We start from the raw sequence: 20,774 nt of genomic DNA on the forward strand, positions 1-20,774 counted from the left end.
GTGACGCAGCGCCAAGGGTAACCGCAGCCACGGTCTCCGAGCTGATAGTCCATGCTGTTGCAAACGTCGTCGAACTGTTCGTGCAGGTTGTTGTTGTCTTGCAAACGACCCCATATTTTGCCTCAGGGATCGAGACGTGGCTGAACGATCCGTTACAGCCATGCGGATAAAATGCCTGTCATCTCGACTGTTAGTGATACGAGGCCGCTGGGATCCAGCACGGCGTTCGGTATTACCCTCCTGAACCCACCGATTCCATATTCTGCTAACAGTCATTGGATCTCGACCAACGCGAGCAGCAATGTCGCGATACGATAAACCGCAATCGCGATAGGCTATAATCCGACCTTTATCAAAGTCTGAAACGAGATGGTACGCATTTGTCCTTCTTACACGACGAATCACAACAACGTTTCACCAGGCAACGCCGGTCAACTGCTGTTTGTGTATGACAAACGGGTTGGAAACTTTCCCCATGTCAGCACGTTGTAGGTGTCGCCACCGGCGCCAGCCTTGTGTGAATGCTCTTAAAAGCTAATCATTTGCATATCACAGCATCTTCTTCCTGTCGGTTAAATTTGGCGGCTGTAGTGCGTCATCTTCGTGGTGTAGCAATTTTATTGGCAGTAGTGTATTTGCCTGCCGAATGAGCAATCCGGTCTCAAATCGCTACCCGCCATCATAGAAACAGGTCCTCAGTGGCGCCTGGACAGCTCAGTGGGTAATAGCATTGTACGCGTAAGATAAGATTCGAATGCAGGTCCTGCACACAGATTTCATCTGCCGCAAAATCACAGACTCCAACTACAAAGCCTGCTACATTTTCTCCTACAGTAACGTAACTTTTCAACACGTGCCCTTAAGGAGACATTCCAGCAGGGCGACTACTGTTTACCCTTGAAATATAGAAAGCGTTTGTAGAACAGTCGTGCACTAATTTTACCTCCCGTTCTATCATTTTCTCCAGGGAGAACGCTCAGGGTAGACGACGTCACAGCTTGTTCGGTATTAATGCGTGGCTGTGGAATAGTGCTCAATGTCAGCGCAAAGTAGCCAGTGGAGAGTGCAGAGCTTGTAGCACGACGGGCTGTGGGCCGGCGTGACGCGCTGTGGTGTGGGGAGACGGCTGCCTCAGCGCCCACGGCTAAGCCCTGCTACGGCCAATCCCACCAGCAGCAGCAGCGGCAGCAGCAGTAGGGAAAGCCGTGGCGGTCGCCGCAGCGTAGCGCACCTCCCGCTCCGAATAATTAATTTGTTTACCGCAGCCGTCCTGGATTACCCCGGCATCCCCGCCGAGCCGACGAGAACCCGGCCTGCCTGCAACTTGCCGCTCTGTTGCCAAAGCCGTGCGCAGCGACAAAAAAGAGGCGAGAAAGTTCCGGCAGGGGCCGAAAGCCCTCTGCCAGGGCTTTGCGAACGGAAACAGGCAGCCAGCTTCTAGAATACGCAGGGGACTGGCCGGCCATTGCCGCCTGTCGAGAAATGATGCGCGCCACAGGAAAAAGAAAAGGGCGAAGCACCCACAAAGTTACTTGTCTGTTGGAGAATATTTGTCGTATTGATGGCAATTACGCCAATGCGTCACAACATGTAAAGGGCAAACAATTCTTTGCTTCTAACAGAAGGCTGGATAGTACACAGCTACAGACGTGTGGGTGAAGACAATGTCTGGAAGTTAAAGAAAACATACGATATTGCAGTGCCTGTTAGGTTAAAAAGTACGATGCAATGTAGCTTTGGACATGCATGAAGTTGAACCCGGATGAGAGCGGTCGTCTTAATTTCTCTTTCTTTTTTCACCCATGGCCTGCCCACAGTGTCCCATTCACCGCTACCGAGCCAGTGTGTCATAGGAAAGTGAGATAGATGGGCATCAAGTGTAGTGTAAAGGATTACGTTTTTTTTCATTTTTCTTTACTTGTATAATATTTTTATACACTACTGGCCATTAAAATTGCTTCACCACGAAGATGACGTGCTACACACGCGAAATTTAACCGACGGGAAGAAGATGCTGTGATATGCAAATGATAAGCTTTTCAGAACATTCACACAAGGTTAGTGGCGACACCTACAACGTGCTGACATGAGCAAAGTTTCCAACCCATTCGTCACACACAAACAGCAGTTGACCGACGTTGCCTGGTGAAACGTTGTTGTGATTCGTCGTGTAAGAAGGACAAATGCGTACCATCTCGTTTCAGACTTTGATAAAGGTCGGATTATAGCCTATCGCGATTGCGGTTTATCGTATCGCGACATTGCTGCTCGCGTTGGTCGAGATCCAATGCCTGTTAGCAGAATATGGAATCGGTGGGTCCAGGAGGGTAATACGGAACGCCATGCTGGATCCCAACGGCCTCGTATCACTAGCAGTCGAGATGACAGGCATTTTATCCGCATGGCTGTAACGGATCGTTCAGCCACGTCTCGATCCCTGAGTCAACATATGGGGACGTTTGCAAGACAACAACCATCAGCGCGAACAGTTCGACAACGTTTGCAGCAGCATGGACTATCAGCTCGAAGACCATAGCTGCATCACAGACAGGAGCGCCTGCGATGGTGTACTCAACGACGAACCTGGTTGTACGAATGGCAAAACGTCATTTTTTCGGATGAATCCAGGTTATGTTTCGAGCACCATGATGGTTGCATCTGTGTTTGGCGACATCGCGGTGAACGCACATAGGAAGCGTACATTTCAGATGTGTTACGACCCGTGGCTCTACCCTTGATTCGAACCCTGCGAAACCCTACATTTCAGCAGGATAATGCACGACCGCATGTTGCAGGTCCTGTACGGGCCTTTCTGGATAAAGAGAATGTTGGACTGCTGCCCTGGCCAGCAGATTCTCCAGATCGCTCACCAACTGAAAACGTCTGGTCAATGGTGGCCGAGCAACTGGCTCGTCACAATACGCCAGCCACTACTCTTGATGAACTGTGGTATTGTGTTGAAGCTGCATGGGCAGCTGTACCTGTACATGCCATTCAAGCTCTCTTTGATTCAATGCCCAGGCTATCAAACTCGTTATTACGGACAGAGGTGGTTTTTCTAGGTACTGGTTGCTCAGAGTGTATGCAGCCAAACTGCGTGAAAATATAATCAGATGTCAGTTCTTGTATAATATATTTGTCCAATGTATTTCTTCTTGGTGTAGCAAATTTAATAGACAGTAGTGTATTTTATAATTTTGGCCTTTACTATTATGGTGAAATTACGGGGAGCATACGTCACGAACTGTTCGGTTGTTACTTCTGACTGAGTCTGTGGACAGTACTGCCCTCTCTGGGGGCGTCTGTACATGTCGGACAGTGCTCAGCGGGTCACTTATACAAGGGCACGTTAACGGTACGCTCGCCGCTGCGAGGGAGAAATTTGGCAGTGGTGAATGGGCTGTCGGTCGGGCGGCTGTCCGGCTCGCGGCCGCGTGCGCCATGTAAGCGGCAAAGATGTATATTTTCGTTGATAACTTACCTATGAATGATGAGTGATTATCTCAACTCCCGTGTTTTATTACAATCTTAATGGATTCGAATTAGTATACAGTCCTCTTCTATTCATGGTCCTCCAGTACTTTTACGTATTCGTCTGGGGACGTTAAAATCTGTGTAAAAGAGGAAAACAAAATACTAGAAAAAAATAGAATGTGCATTTACAACACCCTACTCGATCCGCGGGTGTCTTGGTTTAGAATTGATCAATAGGCGGCTGAAACCCATACACCACCGGATAGGACAAGACGTGGGTGGATGGGTGGGTGGGTAGGGGGGGATGGGAGGGTGGGGGGTGGGTACGTGCCCTCGTGCACTCACCTACCGATACTCCCCAGCTAAGTCGGGATGTAACAAAGACCTGTCGAAGATAGCTGGCAAACAGCCTAGGTTACTCGTAAATAGTTCCAGGAGTCTAGAGGGCATTTTCCTCTCTCACGGGAAAGTAACCGACTGCCCACCCCTTTACCCAATTAACGTCATGATTGAAATTTTCACTCTACAGTGGAGTGTGCGCTGATATGAAACTTCCTGGCAGATTAAAACTGTGTGCCGAATCGAGACTCGAACTCGGGACCTTTGCCTTTCGCGGGCAAGTGCTCTACCGACTGATCTACCCAAGCACGACTCACGCCCCGTCCTCACAGCTTTAATTCAGCCAGTACCTCGTCTCCTAGTTTCCAAACTTCACAGAAGCTCTCCTGCGAACCTTGCAGAACTAGCACTCCTGGAAGAAAGGCTACTGCGGAGACATGGCTTAGCCACAGCCTGGGGGATGTTTCTAGAATGAAATTTTCACTCTACAGCGTTGTGTGCGCTGATATGAAACTTCCTGGCTGATTAAAACTGTGTGCCGGACCGAGACTCGAACTCGGGACGTTTGCCTTTCGCGGGCAAGTGCTCTACCGCTGTAGAGTGAAAATTTCATTCTAGAAACATCCCCCAGGTAGTGGCTAAGCCATGTCTCCGCAGTATCCTTTCTTCTAGGAGTGCTAGTTCTGCAAGGTTCGCAGGAGAGCTTCTGTGAAGTTTGGAAGCTAGGAGACGAGGTACTGGCGGAATTAAAGCTGTGAGGAACGGGCGTGAGTCGTGCTTGGGTAGCTCAGTCGGTAGAGCACTTGCCCGCGAAAGGCAAAGGTCCCGAGTTCGAGTCTCGGTCGGGCACACAGTTTTAATCTTCCAGGAAGTTTCAACGGCATGATATTTGGCGGCGGGAAAATATACGTCCTCCGTGCATAGGAACATTTGCCGCTCGGTCAGATCAGGTAGCACTCGGATATAACGGGCACTCACTTGCTGCACGAATGGCCTGACGTTGTGCGGTGAGGCGCACGCCAGACGATGGTCATAAGTATCAGGTGGTCGGCAAAGCAGAAAAACCAATTTGTACAGATGCGTTTCGTGGCAAATTTCCTGTTGACTATATGGTACTAAATCTCCTGGATGTCGGTGGGTAGAAAGGGTTGGTTGGTGGCACTCCACATCATGCTATTTGGTCTCTAGTAAGTTACGGGGAATTCGCCGCAGTAGTACGTAAATATCCTTGGTCCTAGGCGGACGCATGTCTCGGACAGTACACGAAATGTGAGATAGGTGAGGCAAGATGTGGCAGACGGACATAGGTGGCGATATAGACGCAGGCAGGAGAGCCTCAAGCAAACCACGTGTAAGGGACGTGCTTTGTCCGAACCATTGTTTTCTCACAGCAGTCACACAGAATGCCGCAGTCCGCATCCCGTGGTGGCTATCGAAGACCGACTGGTTGCACCAGGAGTTGAACTGATTGAAATGGAGCTGGAGAGATCTTCGAGATTTCTGGAGGGTGGGAAAGAGAGTGAGCAAGGCGGTGTATTCGGCAAACTGGAGGAGATAAACTAGAGGAGGTTGGTGTTGGCTTGTCGGCTGTCTGGAGGACACACAGCAGAGACGTTAGGGCAGTACTTTGGCTACACCTGTAGTGGGGATGGTGACGTAAGAGGGTCCGTTAGGTCTCCACCCCTTCACAACTCACTGCCAGGCCCAAATTTCCGTACGTTGTCGTTCATACGTCAAACCCTCACTCGTACACATCACGTAACTCTTGTACAGCGAGACATTTCAACGTAAACTCACTGCCTGGTATCGGTGGATAAATACGATATTGCAGTACATTCATGCATGTCCGAAATAACATTGCATCGCTCTTTTTAATAATATGCGCACTGCAATATTGTATCTATCCGCGATACCAAGCAGCGACTCTTTCATTGTTACCATTCCACTATAAAGCTGATGGTTGTCCATACTCGTAATTTGCGCACGCTAATTGAAAGGAGATCTCTCTGTAAAATCTTCATGCAAAATCGTGGTTACTGTAGCGCCAAAACGAGAGCATACACTGCTGAGACCGTCCGAGAAGTATTACAGATCCATATTTCGCCGGGGCTGCTAAAGCTTTACCACGAAGGTCTCAAGCAGTGTGTAGACGCCAAATATCAGTCGGATCGTGCTGCTGGGCTGTATGATGCTCAATGACGCTGATAAAACCCGATGAGATAAATTCCGGAAAAAATCTAAACTTCTCTCTGAATCACTGAGGCAGTCTTAGACCTAAGTTTGCGCAAGAGTATGCAGGAAGACACAATATCAATACAGCTATTCTTCCTAGCGGTCCAGCGAAGACTTTCCCTCTCCTGCACGGAGCACCGACATAGAAAGGTAGTGGGTTCGCGACCCCACCATGCTAGAACGTTTCCAGTCGTAGGAGGCCTCAGGAAAACGCGCCAATTATCTGTGTTGGGGGCACTCCACAAAACCCCACCAAGGTGGTGTAAGGTGCCAAAACATGGGCACTTACACGTTAGATTACCAACATTAGTATTAATAATAAAGCGACTGGCAAGCGAATCAGATCATGACTCTGTTGAATTATATAAATGTAAGGCACTCTCGAGCAGTATTCTCTGCATGTCTGCATGATTAAGTCACTGACTTAAACCGTTGATGAAAAGTGTTGGAAGTTGAGAATTGTGGAATATAAAGTCGCAGCTGGCCGTAGCTCGCCGGGCCGCCGTGGGCGGCAGGTAGCGCTCACCGGAAACGCGGGACAATACGGCGCTTTTGGGGATAGCCCAGCATCCGGAGCCACCTGTGCTGGGCAGCACGTGGCGAAGACGGGAATTTCGTTTGCCTAGGGGCGTTATGCCCTACTCGATCATTGGGTAGATCTCAGAAATGCCGTTGGAGGGATTTCGGCGATGATAGAGCGTTCCACATTGGCCGAAACCGAGTATTCTTCCGCCGCGTTTTCGGACGCGGGGAGACGGGAGAACTGTGGAGAGAGTACGCCTTCAGCCATCGAGCGGTACGGACTTGGAGACGACGTCTTGGCCATCGTCTTCAAAGGGAGATATACGGTCTGTATCGCAGCACTGCAACAACGCGTGTTCCGTGCAGAGTTCTGCGGTAAGAGCTCTTTGTGTGCTCAGAAGCGAGATTTTCACCAACGCTTAACCACTTCCAACAATTTACCTAATATTCTTGATCTGGTAGTTATCCTTGCGAGGTGCCGAGTATTTATCAACATAGCGGCCGGTAATAGGGACCCGTAATTGCAAATTGTTAATGTGTCATCCTCAGTTGTGGGGGATATCAAATTAGAATGCCAGTATTATCGACTTCATTTTAGCTAGCATTTACCGTGTCGCAGTAAGCTTAACATGTGCTCTATTCACTACCCAGCTGGCCCAGACGGTAAGGAAAGAAGGTTTGCAGTCTTTTATGCCAGCGACGGACGAATAAGTTTACATTGGATAGCAACATTTTAGTACCTATCGAGGTCGTTGCCACCAATTTTGAGTAGGGCTCTCTGACGTCACATTACGTCTTGTTGAGTTGCCCAATCAACACTATGCAGTTGCCGGGACGTGGGAAAGTAGCTGTGAAAACCGCTGCCAAGTACGAACAGAATGTCGCCCGGACGCTGGCACCTGTGTGTCAGATGTCCCGTGGTAACGATCTCAGATTCCAACAACCACTGACGTCGGCCAAGCGAAGCCCAGACGGCAAACATCAATAAAACGCTTAACGCTGGCTGCAGAAAGTCGCGCCCGCCGTCGCTTCATGCCTAATGCAGTGGCCAAGAGCCTATCAGATAGGCCACCCTGAGGGGCCACCACACTCCGTCTCCTATACGCAGAAAAGCCGGCCCGGCTCGAACTCACGTTTTGCTGCCACACTCAACTCAGGTGGCCCTCGTCCAGCCCCAGTTCACCCACATAAGAAAGACAGAAGAGCGAACAACGTCCTAGTATTAATTGAAATATCATGCATGAAAACCGCCGATTTAATTTACGGCAATGACCTTTCTCGGCCTACCCTAGTGAGGCACATCAATAAAATGATACCAAATTTAAAAAGATTAAGAAAAATGAAAGGAGACGGGCCACAAGAGGCTTGTAGTTTCTCAAAGTGTACAAGGACTTTTAAGGCTTCCTTTGCCACTCTTAGATAAGTAGGAAGAAAACTGGCCCACAATTCTTCCAATCCTATTTTCTGTGTTTGCTCCTTGGCACTCGAATCGCACATCCGTTCAATTGCATTACCTTTTATTTCGTCAGTTAGTGCATTCACGTCAACTGTGAATAGTGGACTGCCAGTCTTCTAAAGGTTAATGAGGAAAATAAAGTCCGAATGGATCCTGAAGTCATTCCAGGTTTTCACCGAAGATAACTCTCCACTCGTTAACATCGCACTGTTGCCTCTATATAAGTTGAGGGGATGACGGAAAGTTAGTAATGGGAGCATTCACATAAGTCTTCTGCAGTTGTGTCTTTTCCAAGAGAGTCATTATAGCATCCATTATTATGAAGTTTCTACCCTATAGTTTCAAATTTAGGTTATTCGGGGTTTCAAAACGTCTGCAACGAATATTAGGGAAAATATAAAGCTGTCGTGAGTGAATGAATGATGAAGCTCAGCCTTCTCTTGACTCAAAAGAAATATGTCTACCACTTATTTCAGCCTGCTAAGCACATTGCCTTTTCAAAGCCACCCGTATGAAAGATTAGGGGCTGGTGTTCAGTGCTGAGATCATCGTACTGGACTCGGAAAAGATACGAAAATTTACGGCGCTTGACCTAATTTTTATTTACGCTGATGGCCACTTTCTGTGCAGTAGTCAGTTTCTCAGGTAAAGTATTAGAAGCTTGCGGGTTGGCTGTGGATGATACAACGAAAGCCAATAAGATCAGCGGTTTTTCATTCGGAAATACTTAGGAAGCCTGAATGTGGACCTATCAAGGCTGGTGGTACGCCTATACGAATTCCCATTAACTCTTTCTCAGTGCAAACCATTTTCGACCAAAAATTCACTAGCGGCAGGTTTACATCAGAACCTTTTAATGTCGTTTCCAAATTTTTAGAAAACAATTCTTCTTTCTTTATTTTCTTCTCTTCCACAAATCGGATGTATATTATTAAGTGGCACTGTTGAGGTATATCAATAGAATCGTCACACTGCAACGCAAGGAATAAGAGACATTTTCAGTCGTTCAACTAGCTGTTCGAGCCTACGTTCCTCACTGTTGTTTGAAAGAAGTATCTTGTCCATTTTCCCCTATCATCTCAATTTCAGTTTGGTTGTTTTAAGAATAGAAGGTTTGATTAACGTCTCACCAATAGTATGAGTTTTTTTGTTGTTTCTGTTAAGATAGGTAGTTTGTATGACGCTTCAATAGCTTTATCATATTCCTACTGAAAGATGTCAATAGAGTCCAGTTTCATGCGATTTTAAGAATTTCTTTCTCATATAAAGAACTCTTTTCGTTTATTTTTCAACAGCGGTTGTTGTTGGATGACGTTTCAATGAGTCGTTACCAAATTGCTTCATACTGACTGTGGACTAAACAAAATGAGGCGGCGACAACAACGTGTGGTAATGAAGGTTATATTTTTGCCCTATAGATATTGAGGAGGGATACAAAAAATGTTAAAATGTGTGTGAAATCTTATGGGACTTAACTGCTAAGGTCATCAGTCCCTGATCTTACAAACTAATTAACCTAAACTATCCTAAGGACAAACACACACATGCCCGAGGGAGGACGCGAACCTCCGACAGGACCAGCCGCACAGTCCATGACTGCAGCGCCTGACACCACTCGGCTAATCGCGCGCGGCAGGAGGGATACAACCGGTGGAATACTGTTATGATTCAACTTCTCATCGTTACAGTAGTTACAGTTTTCCAGCCAAGCATTATTGTCATCATTGTGCCAGAGTATTCAGTAACTATGGGACTTAACATCTTAGGTCATCTGTCCCCTAGAACTTAGAACTACTTAAACCTCACTAACATCCATGCCCGTGGCAGGATTCGAACCTGCGACTGTAGCAGTCGCGTGGTTCCGGACGCAAGCGCCTAGAACCGCTCGGCCACCGAGGCCGGCGACTTTGTCTGTGACACAATATCCACAGTCAACGTCTATCTTCAGGAGTTCTGGGAACCGGGGTGGCGTAAAACTTTTTTTGATGTGTGTATATTTGATACTAGCAGACTAGGTTCGACCAGGCTTGCCTCTTTGGCTGTGCTAGTCTGCTTTTATAGCCTCCGCGCTCCATTGGCCATATTTCGTTTTTCTTCCAAGGTATCAGAATTCGTTCATCTACGTATTTCGAGGTCCACAATTTTGATTTTCAGTTTATCGTTAATCTCATTTCCGCTACTCATTATTACCTTCATCTTTATTCGGTTTATTCTCTATCCATATTCCGTACTCATCAGACTGTGCTCTTCGATCAACACGTAATTCTTCTTCATTTTCAAAATGGTTCAAATGGCTCTGAGCACTATGCGACTCAACTGCTGAGGTCATCAGTCGCCTAGAACTTAGAACTAATTAAACCTAACTAACCTAAGGACAGCACACAACACCCAGCCATCACGAGGCAGAGAAAATCCCTGACCCCGCCGGGAATCGAACCCGGGAACCCGGGCGTGGGAAGCGAGAACGCTACCGCACGACCACGAGATGCGGGCTCTTCATTTTCACTAAGGATAGCAACATCATCAGCGAATCTTATCATAGATATCCTTTCTCCCTGAATTCTAATCCCAGTCTGGAGCCATTCTTTTATTTCCGACATTGCTTTTGCGATGTATAGATTGAACAGTAGGCACGAATGACTACACAACTGTCTTATCTGCTTTTTAATCCGAGCATTTCGTCCTTGTTCATTCTTATTGTGTAGTTTTAGGTCTATCGTAAATCACTCAACATCCTTTTTCCTATAGCCTGTCCTTCCTTTTCTGTGAATCTTGATCATCTTCCATCCGTTTACATTGGCGCACGGTTTTTCTAGTTCAACAAATCCCGTTTCTATTAAATCTTCTTCTCATTAACAAGCGCAGTGTTAGAATGCCTTTCTTGTGCCTTTACGTACCTTAAAGCCAAACTTGTAGACATCCCAACAATGTAAAATTTTCATTTCCATTCTCCTGTGCAATCTTCTTCTTGTCAGCATCTAGCATGCTCCAGCTCCTAAGCTGATGATGCGACAGTTCTCACACTTACCTGCTCTTGCTGTCTTCGGGACTACATGCATGATATTTTCTCGGAAATATGGAAGTACGTCTGCAGTCTTATAGATTTTCCGCACCAAATTGAATAGTCGCATTATTGCCACTTCCCAACGATTCCAGGTATTCGGGAACTCTTCTGCCTTATTTGATGGCAATCGTTCCAAAGCTCTAGAAGAATTATGACCCTAGTTCTGTTTTTCCTATGTCTTCGATATCGACTTTCCGTTCTTCCGCTGTTCCTAACCACGTCATTAGACAATCATCCTCCGCCCACCCCCACACCTCGCAGAGCGCTCCTGTGTAGTTCTTCCACCACCCGCTATCTCCTCTGCACTTCACATTGGCATTCGCACTGCAATATCAATGATGGCCCGTTTAATTTTCATTTCATCTGAGCTTCTTCAGACTTTTTCTGTGCCTTCAATCAACCCAGCTGAAGTACTTCTCCTGTTTCCCAAAGTTTCTTCGGAATTACTTTCCTCGTAGCCACGTTTCTCACAACATCTGTGATTGCTCTTTTCAGACTTGTCTGTTCCTCGTCAACTGCCTACTCAGGTATTCATTATCACAGTGTCTGTAGCTTCAGATAATTAGTTTGTCTGCCGCCGTTGGATAAGCAGCTGCAGCAGTAAGTCATATACTCTTAGCTCACTTATTTGTTACATAGTCTAATTCTTAATTTCTTTGCGTGATTTTGGTATTTGCATTGTTTAATTCATAAATTTCAGGCGTATTATAGTATTTGAGAGTTGTAGCATCGCGTGTTACTACCTGAATAGTGTAAAATCGCGTAGTCTCCTTCCGCCGCTGAGCAGTGTGTTAGCAGTGCGCAAGTAGCAGCATTACTGCATTTACTAGGCAATCTTGTATTTTAATAACCGTTTAAATTTTGTGTCGAATTGTTTGTGCTCTCTGTAGATTAGTTCAGACGTTCTTTGCACAACAGTTTTTAGCATGGATAGGGACTGCAACTGCTGTGTTCGGATGCAGGCTAAGTTGGCATCCCTTCACTCCCAGCTTCAGGCAGTGTTGGCTTCGGTCACACAGCTTGAGGCTGTTGCCAATGGGCATCACAGTGGGGGTCCGGATGGGGGTTTGTCGGGGACGGCCAGCACGTCCCACGCATCCCCCGATCGGACTAAGACTGTGGCTGTCCGGGATACTGCCCACATTGAGGCTGATCCCTAACCTGTGGTAGAGTGGGAGGTCGTCTCGAGGTGTGGCAGGGGGTGAAAGACATTCCGGAGGGCTGAACGGAAGGCCTCTCCAGTTTGTCTGACGAACCGGTTTCAGTCTCTGTCTCAGGCGGATACTGATATTCGGCCGGACATGGCTGCTTGTCCTGTTCCAGAGGTTGCCCCTCAGTCTGCAAAATCCGGGCGGTCGCAGAGGGAGGGCTTACTGGTAGTTGGGAGCTCCAACGTCAGGCGTGTAATGGGGCCCCTTAGGGATATGGCAGCAAGAGAGGGGAAGAAAACTAATGTGCACTCCGTGTGCATACCGGGGGGAGTCATTCCAGATCTGGAAAGGTACTTCCGGATGCCATGAAGGGTACAGGGTGCACCCATCTGCAGGTGGTCGCTCATGTCGGCACCAATGATGTGTGTCGCTATGGATCGGAGGAAATCCTCTCTGGCTTCCGGCGGCTATCTGATTTGGTGAAGACTGCCAGTCTCGCTAGCGGGATGAAAGCAGAGCTCACCATCTGCAGCATCGTCGACAGGACTGACTGCGGACCTTTGGTACAGAGCCGAGTGGAGGGTTTGAATCAGAGGCTGAGACGGTTCTGCGACCGTGTGGGCTGCAGATTCCTCGACTTGCGTCATAGGGTGGTGGGGTTTCGGGTTCCGCTGGATAGGTCAGGAGCCCACTACACGCAGCATGTTATAGTCTTAGGTGGAGATTTCAATTTACCAGATATAGACTGGGACACTCAGATGTCTAGGACGGATGGTAGGGACAGAGCATCGAGTCACATTATACTGAGTGCACTATCCGAAAATTACCTCGAGCAATTAAACAGAGAACCGACTCGTGGAGATAACATCTTGGACCTACTGATAACAAACAGACCCAAATTTTTCGACTCTGTAAGTGCAGAACAGGGAATTAGTGATCATAAGGCCGTTGCAGCATCCCTGAATATGGAAGTTAATAGGAATATAAAAAAAGGGTGGAAGGTTTATCTGTTTAGCAAGAGTAATGGAAAGCAGATTTCAGACTACCTGACAGATCAAAACGAAAATTTCTGTTCCGACACTGACAATGTTGAGTGTTTATGGAAAAAGTTCAAGGCAATCGTAAAATGCGTTTTAGACAGGTACGTGCGGAGTAAAGCTGTGAGGGACGGGAAAAACCCACCGTGGTTCAACAACAAATTGGGGAAACTACTGCGAAAGCAAAGAGAGATTCACTCCAAGCGTAATCGCAGCCAAAACCTCTCAGACAAACAGAAGCTAGACGATGTCAAAGTTAGCGTAAGGAGGGCTATGCGTGAAGCGTTCAGTGAATTCGAAAGTAAAATTCTATGTACCGACTTGACAGAAATTCCTAGAAAGTACTGCTCTTATGTTAAATCAGGAAGTGGCTCGAAACAGCATATCCAGACACTCCGGGATGATGATGGCATTGAAACAGAGGATGGCACGCGTAAAGCTGAAATGCTAAACACCTTTTTCCAAAGCTGTTTCACAGAGGAAGACCGCACTGCAGTTCCTTCTCTAAATCCTCGCACAAACGAAAAAATGGCTGACATCGAAATAAGGGTCCAAGGAATAGAAAAGCAACTGGAGTCACTCAACAGAGGAAAGTCCACTGGACCTGACGGTATACCAGTTCAATTCTACACAGAGTACGCGAAAGAACTTGCCCCCCTTCTAACAGCCGTGTACTGCAAGTCTCTATAGGAACGGAAGATTCCAAATGATTGGAAAAGAGCACAGGTAGTCCCAGTATTTAAGAAGGGTCGTCGACCAGATGCGCAAAACTATAGACCTATATCTCTGACGTCGATCTGTTGTAGAATTTTAGAACATGTTTTTTGCTCGAGTATCATGTCGTTTTTGGAAACCCAGAATCTGCTCTGTAGGAATCAACATGGATTCCGGAAACAGCGATCGTGTGAGACCCAGCTCGCTTTATTTGTTCATGAGACCCTGAAAATATTACATACAGGCTCCCAGGTAGATGCTATTTTCATTGACTTCTGGAAGGCGTTCGATACAGTTATGCACTGTCGCCTGATAAACAAAGTAAGAGCCTACGGAATGTCACACCAGCTGTGTGGCTGGATTGAAGAGTTTTTAGCAAACAGAACACAGCATGTTGTTATCAATGGAGAGACGTCTACAGACGTTAAAGTAACCTCTGGCGTGCCACAGGGTAGTGTTATGGGACCATTGCTTGTCACAATATATATAAATGACCTATTAGATAGTGTCGGAAGTTCCATGCGGCTTTTCGCGGCTGATGCTGTAGTATACAGAGAAGTTGCAGAATTAGAAAATTGTAGCGAAATGCAGGAAGATCTGCAGCGGATAGGCACTTAGTGCAGGGAGTGGCAACTGGCCCTTAACATAGACAAATGTAATGTATTGCTAATACATAGAAGGAAGGATCCTTTATTGTATGATTATGTGATAGCGGAACAAACACTGGTAGCAGTTACTTCTGTAAAATATCTGGGAGTATGCGTGCGGAACGATTTGAAGTGGAATGACCATATAAAATTAATTGTTGGTAAGGCGGGTACCAGGTTGAGATTCATTGGGAGAGTCCTTAGAAAATGTAGTCCATCAACAAAGGAGGTGGCTTACAAAACACTCGTTCGACCTATACTTGAGTATTGCTCATCAGTGTGGGATCCGTACCAGATCGAGTTGACGGAGGAGATAGAGAAGACCCAAAGAAGAGCGGTGCCTGTCGTCACAGGGTTATTTGGTAACCGTGATAGCGTTACGGAGATGTTTAGCAAACTCAAGTGGCAGACTCTGCAAGAGAGGCGCTCTGCATCGCGGCGTAGCTTGCTGTCCAGGTTTCGAGAGGGTGCGGTTCTGGATGAGGTATCGAATATATTGCTTCCCCCTACTTATACCTCCCGAGGAGATCACGAATGTAAAATTAGAGGGATTCGAGGCTTTCAGACAGTCGTTCTTCCCGCGAACCATAGGCGACTGGAACAGAAAAGGGAGGTAATGACAGTGGCACGTAAAGTGCCCTCCGCCACACCCCGTTGGGTGGCTTGCGGAGTATAAATGTAGATGTAGTAATTCAGTATCCCACTTCCTAGAGCACGAGTTTATCCGAGCTAGTCTATTAATTTTCAGCCCGCTCTTCATCATCAGTAAGTTGTGATCTGAGGCTAATTCTGTCCTGTCATTGGTAAATCAAGAGGTTTCTCATGGTTACCTTCCCCTTGCCAGTCCCCACCCGGGTATTCCAAATGGGAACTTGGATTTCAATATTTGATATCGGAATCTCTGTCGCCATGACGCAATGCGGCTGGTATCTTCCCACACCAAAGACCTTCTACAAGTATACCTTCTCCTCTTGTGATTTTTGAATAGTGTATTTGCTATTACTAACTGAAATTTATTGCAGAACTGAATTACTCTTTGTCGTCTCTTATTCCCAGTCCCGTATTCTCCCATAAGTCTTTTTCAGTTCCCTCCTCTTTCTATAGTGTTCCATCCCCCCTCCCCGATTATCAGGTGGCTTTCATCTCCATTACTTACCGAATTACCCTTTCCATATCTTCATACCTTTTCTCTGTCTAATGATGAAAACAATCCTGTTACTGAACTGTTAGCATTAACTCACTATCTATCCTACATTCCTACTCCAGTTATAACATTTTCTGCTTTCTGTTGATATTAGCCCCTATTCGTCTGATCAGAAATCATTCTTTCCATTTCGTTTCACTCACACACACTATATCTCGACTGACCTTTTGTATTTCCATTTCCTGATTTTCTAGTTTCTCTAGCACAATAAAAGTTCTGGCACTCCAATCTCTGACTTCCGTTGTTTTACCACGAAAGAGTATAACATTGTCCCTCCTTTCAATCGTCATACGAACGTCGAAATAGCAAATATTGAGATAACCGAAAGAGGAATTGAAAAGCAGCTACATTAACTTAGTAGTGGAAAGGCGTCAGAACCAGATGAGATACCTATAAGATTCTATAAAGATTATGCGAAAGAACTTTCTCCTCTTCTAGCAGTAATTTATCGTAGTTCACTTGAGCAACGAAAGGTATCTGACGACTGGAAAGAAGCGTAGATCATTCCCGTTTTTAAGAAATGCCGTAAGACAGATCCACACAATTATAGACTTACGTCAATCTGTTATAGAATTATGGAACAGGTTTTATGCTGAAGAATTACGACATTTTTGGAAAAATGAACATCTCCTCTATAAAAGTCCACATGTATTTCGCAAATAGAGATCTTGCGAAACTCAGGTCGCTCTGTTCCTCAGATGTTCAAATGTGTGCAGATTCCTAAGGGACCAAACTGCTGAGGTCATCGGTCCCTAGACTTACACACTACTTAAACTAGCTTAAACTAACGTATGATAAGGGCAACACACACCCATGCACGAGGGACGACTCGAACCTCCTGCGGGAGGGGCCGCGCAAGCTCTGTTCCTCCATGAGATCCACAGCACAGAGGACAACGGCGCTCAGGTTGATGCCGTGTTCCTTGATTTCAGTAAGGCATTTAACACCGTCCCGCATTGCCGTTTCCTGAAAAAATACGAGCTTACGGAGTATCGGAGTAGACTTGCTATAGGATCAAGGCTTTCTTGCAGATAGAACTGAAAAGCGTCGGATGCCGTTTAAGGCTATTTTCAGGTGATGCAGTTGTCTATATCAAAGTAGTAACGCCAGAAGATAGTAAGAATTTACAGAACGACCTGCAGAGAATTGATGAACGGTGCAGGCTCTGACAGTTGACCCTCAACGTAAGTAAATGTAACATACTGCGCAGACATAGGGAAAGAAATCCACTACTGTACAGCTGGAGACAGCGTCTGCCGTAAAATACCTAGGCGTAACTATCCAGAGCGACCTTAAATGGAATGACCATATAAAACAGATAGTGGGAAAAGCGGATACCAGACTAAGATTCATCGGAAGAATCTTAAGGAAATGTAATTCATCTACGAAAGTAGCTTATGAGGCGCTTGTTCGCCCAATTCTTGAGTATTGTTCATCTATCTGGGATCCCAATGAGATTGGACTGATAGAGAAGATCCAACGAAGAGCAACTGTTTCGTCGCGAGGTCGTTTATCTGGCGACAGAGCGTTACGGAGATGCTAAACAAACTCCGCTGGCAGACGTTACTAGAGAGGTGTTGTGCATTACGGAGAGATTTACTACTGATTTCGGAACAGCACTCTTCAGGAAGAGTCGGACAACATATTACTTCCCCCCACATACAACTCGCGTATTGACCACGAGGAGAAAATTCGAGAAATTAACGCCAATACAGAGGCTTACCGACATTCATTCTTCCCACGCACTATTCGCGAGTGGAACAGCGTTGGAGGGATCAGAAGGTAGTGCCGAAAGTACCCTCCGCCACACACTATTAGGTGTCTTGCGGTGTATGATTTAGATGTAGATGACTCGTAGTATGGAACCCGGCCGTTGGCTTCTCAATGTTTTTCTCTTGGGTACATTCCATTTGCCAGTTCCCCAGAGAGGTTTCGAATTGCGACTAATCCGCAATCTTTTGCCTGTGGAGAGATAATCACGACACTTTTGCAATTACAGGCTACATATTTGTGTATACACTACGTCTCTCTTTAATGCATTTGTTGCCATTGTCTACTGTACACTCATGTCGTCGCTGTTTCTTTCCCCTTTTGGGGCGGTTTCTCTCCAAAAGGGCATTAGGTCCGCTCTTTGACAAGGCCGTTGGCAGAACACTGGGAGGCCTCGGCCGATATTGCTGACGAATTTTATACAAAGTTTGAGCAGTGTCAGGATTCGAACCCGCGATCCACGCCGGTTTAGTTGCTAGTCAAAGATGGTGCGATAGTCTAAGAGCTAAACGCAGGGTGCTTTTGGCGGCAGTTCATTGTAACCACCGCCTGTCGGGTATTCAGTACGCAGAACAACGCGACCTGATTGTATGTGTGTGAGTGTCTGTATGTGTGTGTGTGTGTGTGTGTGTGTCCGCGCGAAAGGAGAGTGAGAATGGAGAGGGAGAGGGAGAGGGTGAGGGAGAGGGAGAGGGAGAAGTGGAGAAAGGAGGGCGAGAGTTTGCTTGAGCGCACTTGCAGATTGTGAACAACGCAGTCGCTTTGTTAGCAAATTCTCTAGAGAAACATGTTAATGGGTAAAGGCCGTAGAACCGCGTAGGGTAAACCTGTGCCTTGTACAGTCCCTTCAGACGTAAACTGCGAAATACATGTCCCCCTCACGTATGGATTCAGGTTGTGTCTGATTTAATAACGAGACAAAAGAGGATAACAGAGAGAATTCGTAGCAAAAATGTTCAATGTATGCACCTACAAGGAAAAAAATTTCCGATCTATTGCTCGAGAGGTTACTGTCCAATAGCTCCCATTGCGTTACGGAGTACGCCATTTACTTGTACTGTCACAGACAGTTACTTCGTTAAACAGCTACAGCGAATTACTGATGAAATCTACCCGGATTATCAGTGAATACGGGCGTCGTCACACGACCAAGTTTCAACAGGTTCCCTGCTCGCCATCTTCGGTGAAACACGGGGGTTGTTTACGAATTGATCGCATCCTCTAGGAACGTATTACTGTGCTTGACGATGATGAGGAAACTTTCCAAAGCATTGCTTAAAGTCAACTCTTTTCTTCTGCTGATAGGCAGAGGTTATATTATAAGTAAAATTTATTGATAATGCTTGCATTCCTCCATATGTAGTTCCTATACGAGAAGAAGATACTTACTTGTATCGGAAATGGCTGACGTTATTTCGGAGACATCTACATCGCTAGACAAACGAAGTGCAACAAACCAAATTTTAGAGTCTGATTGTGTTCGATAATCCTCGTTTATTGTGGAATCAAGGTGCAACCGGTGTCGCAATAATGAATAAAATCTTCAGATTAAACTAGGCTGTATTACACTAAGCGATTAAAATGAATTCGATCTTAGATAATCACGGATCATCACGGCTGAAACAGCTATTTTTGTAAGTACTACCAGGAGTTCAGCATTGGTCCTAATTATTATATTCCTCGGTGATGACTCTTAATTGTCAAAGATTATTCGTGGATCTTTCAGCATGCATAGCATTTGCTGATGCATGGATATGTGCCTTATAGAACGTTGGGAGATCGAATTTGTTTCCTGGCTTCAGGTAATCCAGCCTAATTTAGCCTGAAGATACAAGATATTGTCAATTTTTTTAAAAAAAAAGTCTCTTGTAACCGTGCATTATAAACTAAGCTACAACATAGTATAAAATTAACGGAACCCAATGATACTGAGACTTTTAAGTAAAAACGTGCTTTGTTCGACTGTAAACAGTGTAAAGAAATCTAGGAATTAGTCGCATTAATTAAGAGTGTGTGCTGTGTTAGATGTATGTTTTCATTAACAATGTTTCTGCCACAGTTTGTCTAAACTGCTTTATTGCGACAGGGAACGCAGGAGGTAGGTGCTGTGGGTCTGACAGACGAAAAAAAGGTGATTGAAGGATCGTACGGTTGAAAGGTACCTACAGTGAAAGGAGTGAAAGGCTGTAGTACTTGCAGTATAAAATCGCGGGATTTTCATACTGCGGTGTATGAATGAGATGCAAATGACTCGTAGTATGGAACTCTGCTGTGGGCTTCTCAGTGTTTTTCTCTTGGATACATTCCATTTGCCAGTCCCTGTTTTCACAATCTGCGTGTCAGACTTTGTGTCAATCTAATATCGTAAACACCTTTCATTTGAGGTGAAAAGCTTTCAGTTCTCACGCTCATACTAGCAGTGGTTTCTTTCACAGGTAATGTCGCTCTACCAGTGCACTGGTGGCATACCTAAACAAGAGAAGGTCAACTTGGGATGCTGCATGACCGTGGATCGAGCGGGACGTCTCTCAGAGGGCGTTGATAGGCAGCCAGCGGAAAGCTGAACAAAAGGTTCGAGGTCCCATATACTGCAATAGCAGCAGCATACAGGAGTGACTTCTTACGACGTAGAGATGTAGTGATATTGGCACTTGCTTACAGCACTTAGTTCGTTTCCAGTTAGCAGTCCTCTCTCAGAAAGGTGTTTTTAGTAATATTTTTTTTTTATAAAAACTTTTCTGCTGCCACACACAATTTTCTTTTATTTGCGATTACACGGTGGGATGTGGAATTTGATTCCACTTTCTGGCGCTTTTTTCTCCGTGTACTATGCCATGTTTCTGTAATTTTTATGGTGTGTGAGGTTCTGCACATCAAAAACGTCACGAAAAAAGGCATAGTGCACGGATAAAACGCGTTTGAAAGTGGGAATCACATCCTGGAACTCATCATGTAATTATAAATAAAAGGAAATTCTTTATTTCCGGAAGATGCTCTCTCCAGTTGAGCATGTCGCGTAATGAAGCAAATTAGACCCTGTGGAAGATTAGATTAGTTTTGTGACTGAATTCCTAGGAAACAGAGTACAACAGGTCATTATATTAGCGGGGAGAAATATGTTGTGCTTTAAGGGAAAATTATAGGACCATCACTATTCATTGGGC

Source organism: Schistocerca serialis, chromosome 1, assembly GCF_023864345.2.
Source record: "Schistocerca serialis cubense isolate TAMUIC-IGC-003099 chromosome 1, iqSchSeri2.2, whole genome shotgun sequence".
NCBI lineage: Eukaryota > Metazoa > Arthropoda > Insecta > Orthoptera > Acrididae > Schistocerca > Schistocerca serialis.